The following is a 9,044-nucleotide window of genomic DNA, read 5'->3' as shown; positions in this document are numbered from 1 at the left end:
GGTCAAGGGGGTTGTTGGAGCCTATCTCAGCTGCATTCGGGCGGTCGGCGGGGTACACCCTGGACAAGTCGCTACCTCGTCACAGTGCATACAATAATCATAAATACAAGTTATACTGTATATATCCTGTTATAATAGGAATTGTTGTAGGTGAGGGGAGCAGTGGGCCGCAGAGGTGGTCACGCCTGGGAATCATTTTGGCGATCCAACCCCCAATTCCAACCCTTTATGCTGAGTGCCAAGCAGGGAGGTAATGGGTCCCATTTTTATAGTCTTTGGTATGACTCAGTCGGGGTTTGAACTCACGACCTACCGATCTCAGGGCGGACACTCTAACCCAGGGGTCACCAACGTGGTGCCCGCGGGCACCAGGTCGCCCGTGAGGACCAGATGAGTCGCCTGCTGGCCTGTTCTAAAAATAGCTCAAATAGCAGCACTTACCAGTGAGCTGCCTCTACTTTTTAAATTGTATTTATTTTACTAGCAAGCTGGTCTCTCTTTGCTTGACATTTTTAATTCTAAGAGAGACAAAACTCAAATAGGATTTGAAAATCCAAGAAAATATTTCAAAGACCGGGTCTTCACTTGTTTAAATAAATTCATTTATTTTTTTTACTTTGCTTCTTATAACTTTCAGAAAGACAATTTTAGAGGAAAAAATACAACCTTCAAAATGATTTTAGGATTTTTAAACACAAAAAACTTTTTACCTTTTTAAATTCCTTCCTCGACTTTCCTGACGATTTAAATCAATGTTCAAGTAATTTTTTTATTTTTATTGTAAAGAATAATAAATATCCATCCATCCATCCATTTCCTACCGCTTATTCCCCTTCGGGGTCACGGGGGGCGCTGCCGCCTATCTCAGCTACAATTGGGCGGAAGGCAGGGTACACCCTGGACAAGTCGCCACCTCATCGCAGGGCCAACACAGATAGACAGACAACATTCACACTCACATTCACACACTAGGGCCAATTTAGTGTTGCCAATCAACCTATCCTTTTAATTTAATTCTTAATTTTAGCTTCTGTTTTTTAACAAAGAATATTTGTGAAATATTTCTTTAAACTTATGATTAGAATTAAAAAAAAAATATTCTGGCAAATCTCGAAGATCTCTACAATCAAATTTAAATCTTATTTCAAAGTATTTTGAATTATTTAAAAATTTTTGTTCTGTAAAATCTAGAAGAAATAATGATTTGTCTTTGTTAGAAATATAGCTTGGTCCAATTTGTTATATATTCTAACGAAGTGCAAATTGAATTTTAACCTAAACATGTCATCAAAATTTTAAAACTAATCTTAATCAGGAATAATTAGTATTGATGTTCCATAAAAAAATGTTTATTTATTTCAAAAAGATTCGAATTAGCTAGTTTTGCTCTTCTTTTTTTTGTTTGAATTTAAAATTTTAAAGAGTCGAAATTGAAGATAAACTATGTTTCCAAATGTTATTTTAATTGTTTTTTGTGTTTTCTCCTCTTTCAAACCGTTCAATTAAGTGTTTTTTTCATCATTTATTCTCTACAAAAAACCTTCAGTAAAAGGAAAAAAATGTAGGACGGAATGACAGACAGAAATACCCATTTATTTATATATATATATATATATATATATATATATATATATATATTTATTTATTAAAGGTAAATTGAGCAAATTGGCTATTTCTGGCAATTTATTTAAGTGTGTATCAAACTGGTAGCCCTTCGCATTAATCAGTACCCAAGAAGTAGCTCTTAGTTTCAAAAAGGTTGGTGACCCCTGCTCTAATCACTAGGATGCTGCACAAAGACTTGGCTACAGCCTTAGGCTCCGATCCCGTGGGTGCCTCAGGGCCCAAGCATCCACGTAGCATTGATGGCATCATTCAATCTTTAAAATAATTTTTTCAAAATCAATCTTGTTGTAGTTAATTTTGTGGCGAGTTTGGTCCATTTTACAAAATGATAAAGCCACAAATCATATAAGGATATTAACTTCGCTGAAGGTCTCTTATTTTTTTTAGAATACCGTATTTTCCTTGAATTTCCGCAGGGCATATAGTATGCGCCTGCCTTGTATTACTGCCGGGTCAAACTCGCTTCCCAAAATAATTATCGCATGCTTAGTATTACCGCCTGGTCAAACTCGTGACGTCACGAGTGACACTTTCTCTGTCATCATTTTCAAAATGGAGGAGGCTGATTTCAATACCGGTAATTTGAAATTGCATAAAGGGAAGAAGATTAAGAGCTATTCAGTAGGATTTAAGGTCCAAGCTTACATCACACTCACATTTTTACTGCATACCATTGGTAAGTGCCGGAGCGAAAAGAGGTTTTAAAATAATTAGCGCATGCTTATTTACCGCATGCCTTTGGTAAGCGCAGGAGTGAGAAGAGGTTTTAAATTAATTAGTGCCCCGGCGGCAATTCAAGGAAATACGGTATACACACACACCTAGCACCCACTGGCAGAAATGTAGATTGGCGCCTATAGCTACAGCCACTGATGTGTCTCTGTGTAGTCTACGTGCACCTAATTAACAACAATAACAATCAGTCGTCCAGTTTGTAAAGTCAAGAGACAGTACGAATTGAAACATGGTTTCAAAGGACACATGTGGATTTACCGGGAAAATGAAGAAAAAATAAAACCACCCGCACAGTGGAATATGGACTTAAATCATTTTGTTATGTCGTTGAAAATATGAAAGGAGGAATTCACTCTCAACACAAACCTGGGGATGACTGAAGCCGATCAAACAGCAAAGATAAAACTGTTTTATTACCTCATTGGAATGCAAGTAAGAGATTTAAGCTACTACCAATGAGCATTGAGAGCACAACATGATGCACTGTTAAACTAAAGATGTATCAATCAATCAATATAATTTTTTTTATGTAGCCCTCAATAACAAGTGTATCAAAGGGATGAACAAGTTCGATGATCATTGCACCCTAGAAGTAAATGGGATAGTGGAGAGCTATTTATTTTGTGCCAGAACTCAAAGTCCGAGAGAAGCTATTGACAAATATGTGGCTGATGTTTACAAGCACCTGTAACTTTGGTGAGTTAAGGGATTCTCTGACCAGAGACAAAATTGTGTGCTACGGAAAGACTGCTCAGAGGACAACCTGCCTTTGGATACGTGTCCGCAAGTGTGCAGACCTATGGACATGTCTTGAGAAAAAAACAGTGCTATTGAAGGACAATTACTGGAAGAAGTACACAATGTCAAGCATGCTGTAAAATGGGGAAAAAGGAAAAGAAGTGCAATGCAAATGTTGTGGATAATTAAATGAGAGAAGTAAAATGTCCAGCTTTTAGGAAACGATGCAAATTGTGCGGAGAGAAAAAACACTTCGAAGTTGCATGCAGCAGTATAAAGAAAGACAGTGGCAGAAAATGAACATGATTCATGTGTAGACATAACACCGAATAAAGAAGGGTTAAGTCAGACAGAATAAACACAAAATAGGAATTATATGTTGCTATGCTGGGTGACAATAACTTTGTAAGGTTCCACATAGATCGTGGTGCAACGTGCAATGTCATTCCACTACATCTGTTTGACCCAAATTACTAAAGTACTAGTAATGTACAAAATATCCAAATGTTGTCGACTTGGGAAATGTAAGAAACCCCAGAAACCATATACAGAATGAAGTTTCAGGTGGTAGACGAGAAGCACATCACTCCACTACTGGGCAAATGTAAATTCATACAGTATGAGAACATTTTATGCAACTAATGACTGTGAATGACAAGTACGACAATGTATCGAAAATGCAGAAAATACAATCTCAGTATCAAGAAGTCTTCAGAACAGATGGATGCTTGGAAGGAGAATGTAGATTTGAAACCGACGCCAGAGTGGAACCAGTAAAACTTCCAAAATGTAGAGTACCAGCGGTGATAATGAAACCACTGATGGAGGAAGTGTCAAGCATAGTGGATATAGGGATTATTACACCTGTTGAACACAGCACAAATTGGATTAGCAGTATGGTATCTATCCAGAAGCCAAGCGACAGCCCAATAATCTGCATAGATTCAACCAAGCACTGAATCAAAGTCACTTCCCACTTCCAACTATAGATGACATCATACCAGATCTCGCCAAAGCACAAGGGACAGGACACCACTCAGGAGATTCCACTGGCTGAGGATGCTGATGAGGATCAGTCCTGCGCCAGAAGTTTTCTAAAAGAAACTGACACAAGCACTAGAAGGCTTGCTATGTAGTTTAAACATCGTAGCAGATGATATACTGTACTAATCACTGGCAAGGAACATTCTGCTGGCTGACATATTAAACAGAGCCTACTTTCAGGATACACATAAAAGGCAAATGGAAATGGAGACGGAAGTAGGCAACATGGTGGACTATTTGCCAAATTTCGGCTGAAAGAATGAATATAATTAGAACAGCAACACAAGAAGACACACAGCTGCAGTTGCTAATTACCAACATAAAGAAAGGATGGCCAGATAACAAAAAAGAGTTACCTGTAGAAATTTTAAATTACGTCTCATTCCAAGATGATCTCTGTTGACAAAACATCACACATTGTTATCCACTCAGTATAGAGGGATGCATGAGGAGGGGAAGAGATTGTGTTTATTGGCAAAGAATGATGAAATACATAAAAGTTTCATTTCAAAATGTGACATCCGTTGATCACTGGACGTGAATCAGCAAAAAGAGACACTGCAACCACATGATGTGACACACAGACCATGTTGGCACGGATTGTTTGTTTGAGAGCAGAAACTACTTGATAATAGTGGAATATTGTTTGAACTTCAGAGAAATCAACTACCTCTCAGATATTAAGTCAAGCACAGTAATCAGGACGTTAAAACCCACTTTGCCAGACAAGGAATCCCACATACTGTCACACCTGAAATAGTCCTCAATATTCATTCAGGGGGTTTCAAATTTTCAGCGAAAGATGGGAATTCAAACACTCAACATTTTCACCGTGACACCTACAACAAAGCCATTGTAAGCGGAGTCAGCAATGAAGACGGCAAAAAGACTGATGACAAAAGCTAAAAACAACAGCTATACTAAATCACAGCTATACTCCAACACAAAGATTGCACTCAAGTCGGCTGAGCAGGAGAACAAAAACATTTTTGCAGATCAAAGAGAGTTTGTTCGGAACCAAAAGCGACGGATGCAACCGCAGGACTGAGACGTAATCAACAGAGACCAGCCAAATATTACAACTACACAGTAAAGGACATGGACATTCTGAAACAAGGAGACAGCGTGGGAGTCCAGCCCTGGGAGCCGCACACAACTTTCTAGAGGACAGCAGGAGTGAGGACTCAGAGCGCAGAGTTCCTACAAGGTTAAACTAGAAAATGGCAGTGTTCTGCGGAGATAATGTTGTCTTCTGAGAAGGTCTTGAATACAAAAGCAACTCATAATGGAGAGAGGGGCTACTGGAACACAAAACCCACACACCAGCAGGTGGCGGTGGATCACAGCAGTGTTCCACTACTCAAGAAAAAAAAGAAGTGTTGTTGAAGTAAACCTCTAGAAAGAAAGTTTTTCAACTACACTATTGATGTTGTATTGTTTAATGTAAAAGGTATAAAGTATAATTTGAACTAACAATATGTTTGTGTTAGATATGAAAAGTGTTGAGTTGATATAATAAGTCAGTAAATACAAATAATACAAATTATTTTATTTCCAAAAGAAAAGGGATTTAACAAATACATTTTTTTGTGTTTATACTGCACACAGATGTATTTGAGTGACTGACCGCAGGCTATATTGAGTGTTGGCAGCTACCGATGTACCATACATGCCTGTGTAGTGTGTATTTAATAAATGAAAACACCCGGTAAGCAAGGGTATTTAATGTTCAGTTTTCAAATTTGCGCGTGCGGGTGTGCGTCACTGTGCACCTGTTCCAAAAGACCCTTTCCCAATACACCCTTTCCTACTGCAAAAACATTTTCAGGACCTTTTGAAAGCTCCCCCTGTGTTTCCACCAAAAACTATCCGGGTAGATTTAGTTCTTGTAGGAACCTTTTGGAGTTCCTCCTAGATAGGTGGCAATTTTCCAAGCGACAAGGAAGGCGGGCTGTGCTGTTGGTAGAACACTGTTGGGGGCGTACTTAAAACGTATTTTTCAAACACATGACTGCCATTGTAGGTTACAATGGCATGTCACCTCCACACTTGTTTATTTTTAATTTCTTGTGTATTTCTATTACAACAAACTTGACAACGGAGAGAAAGAAGAACGAAAAGAGCTATTGAATTGCAGGAGCTTTTGTGGAGCATCTGTGTGCTGAAGAATGGTCAGTGGAACTGTCTTGGAGTGTTTTTACTCAGCGTTTGTCTTTAAATTAAATGCAGTTTAATGTTGTTTTTTCGTTTTTACTAAATTTAATTTTGCTACGCGAAACTGTGAGAAGTGGACGGACTCTTAAATGTATTACGGAGAAATATAAAGCTGGACCGAAGCGGCGACCTCAGATGCTTACTACTCTGACTTTGTTGGATAAATGTGGAAAAACAGGATGCATTACACAAGTGAAACAAAGGTAAACAACATCCAATATTAACTATTTTCTTTATCAAATGTGGAAAAGTAGTCAGTGACACTCCATTTGTGGAGTTATTAGCCTCAACTCGAGTGAACAGAAAGCTAATGCTAACAAGCTAACGCTAAAGCGGCATATTATTACAGTTAGCGTAAGATAAACCGCGACATTTATTAATAATATTTTGTTATCCACAGCTGAAATGGAACAAAAATAATTGTCTGACCCTCATGAATTCATCATTTACAGAGAGGACAACTTTCTGACTGTTGGACATAGCGGACAAAAGCCTGACTTTTTAAAGGCCTACTAAAATTAGATTTTCTTATTCAAACGGGGATAGCAGGTCCATTCTATGTGTCATACTTGATCATTTCGCGGCATTGCCATATTTTTGCTGAAAAGATTTAGTAGAGAACAACGACGATAAAGTTCGCAACTTTTGGTAGCTAATAAAAAAGCCTTGCCTGTACCAGAAGTAGCAGACGATGTGTGCGTGATGTCACGGGTTGTAGGGCTCCTCACATCCTCACATTGTTTATAATCATAGCCACCAGCAGCAAAAGCGATTTGGACCGCAAAAGTGACGATTTCCCCATTAATTTGAGCGAGGATGAAAGATTCGTGGATGAGGAAAGTTAGAGTGAAGCCCTAGAAAAACAAAAAAAAGGCAAAGGCAGTGGGAGCGATTCAGATGTTATTAGACACATTTACTAGGATAATTCTGGAAAATCCCTTATCTGCTTATTGTGTGACTAGTGTTTTAGTGAGATTATAAAGTCATACCTGAAAGTCGGAGAGGTGTGGTGACCGCCAGTGTCTCTGATGGAAGCCATGCAGGAGCCGAGAAAGTCGCAGCTGCCTCTTTGACAGCTGCTGCAGGAAGAACGACACAAGCTCCGCTCATGTCTCCGGTAAGAGCCGACTTATTACCACAATTTTCTCACCGAAACCTGCCGGTTGACATGTGGTAGAGAAACATGTTCGCTTGACCGCTCTGTTCCATATTAAAGCTTCACAACAAACAAACACCGACTGTGTTTTGGTTGCTAAAGTCAGCTGCAATCCACCGCTTTCCACCAACAGCATTCTTCTTTATAGTCTTCATTATTAATTGAACACATTGCAAAAGATTCAGCAACACAGATGTCCAAAATACTGTGTAATTATACGATTAAAGCAGACGACTTTTAGCCGTGAGTGGTGTTGGTATAGAATGTGCGCCACAACCAATACGGTCACAAGCACGCGTCAACATAAACGTCATCATTCTGCGACGTTTTCAACAGACACTTCGCGGGAAATTTAAAATTGCAATTTAGTAAACTAAACCGGCCGTATTGGCATGTGTTGCAATGTTAATATTTCATCATTGATATATAAGCTATCAGACTGCGTGGTCGGTAGTAGTGGGTTTCAGTAGGCCTTTAAGAACATCTCGTTACACTTTCCTTTTTTTTTAAATCGTATCATTTTTGTAAATTATTGGTTTGTATTTCAATTACATTTTTGTGGAATAAATCTGACCTAATATTGTTTATTTTCAAGGTATCAGTATATGAATATAGTAAACCACTCCTCCATACGTCATCAGCCTGATTTGTATAAACTACCCTAAACTGTGAAATGCGGTGATTTGTATAAACTACCCTGAACTGTGAAATGCGGTGAAAACACAAACCACACACTTCTATAAAAACCTTTAGTTCCAGGAAACAGAGGTTTTAAGGAACCAAAAGTCCTTGAACCTTTTGTGGAAAAGGCCCTGGTGTTGAGCCCGTTTCTACGCCTCTGGTCTTTTGTGATCATTTTATTTTTGTTCATTTACTATATTGGCGTTATCTGCAAGTACAGTAATGTTGATAAGTTTCAATGTAGTGAGTTCCCAGGACACCTGGAAAATTCAGTGGGTCCCATCTTTAAAGAATGTATGTCTTTGTATTTATTGTATCACTATTTTTCCAAAATTTTTGCATTAAACAACATTTTTGGAGCAATGCAAATGGTACTAAAATAAATTACTAGAATTCCAATGAAAACAAAATAGTTCCTGTACCACTAAAATAAGTTATTGTCACATAGGGGTCACATGTTACTGAGGTTTCGCTCTCCCCGGATGCAGACGGACTACTCCGGACGAAGCGTGCTGGTAGGAACATACAAAACGTCAGAAAACAAACAAAAAAACGCATGCCGATCGCACGAGAAACGCTAAAGAACAAAACTTAGCACAGGATTCCAGAGTCGAGAAACAGGAATAACCAAACATAACAGTTGCATGTAGCAAACAATGAAGCCAGACGGAGCGTGGCGAGAAAGGTGAATAAATAGCTCTCTGATTAGTGCTCGGCAGCAGGTAAGCAAGCCGAACAATAACCAGAGGCAGGTGAAACCAATCAGCACCCATGGTAACCAATACAAATCCAGGTGTGCACAAAACAGAAACTAAGGGAATCCAAAACTAAACAGAAAATACTTCCTTAC

The sequence above is a fragment of the Nerophis ophidion genome, linkage group LG05 (assembly GCF_033978795.1).
Source record: "Nerophis ophidion isolate RoL-2023_Sa linkage group LG05, RoL_Noph_v1.0, whole genome shotgun sequence".
NCBI classification, from domain to species: domain Eukaryota; kingdom Metazoa; phylum Chordata; class Actinopteri; order Syngnathiformes; family Syngnathidae; genus Nerophis; species Nerophis ophidion.
The sequence above is the reverse complement of the archived record's forward strand: the minus strand, read 5'-3'. Positions refer to the sequence as shown.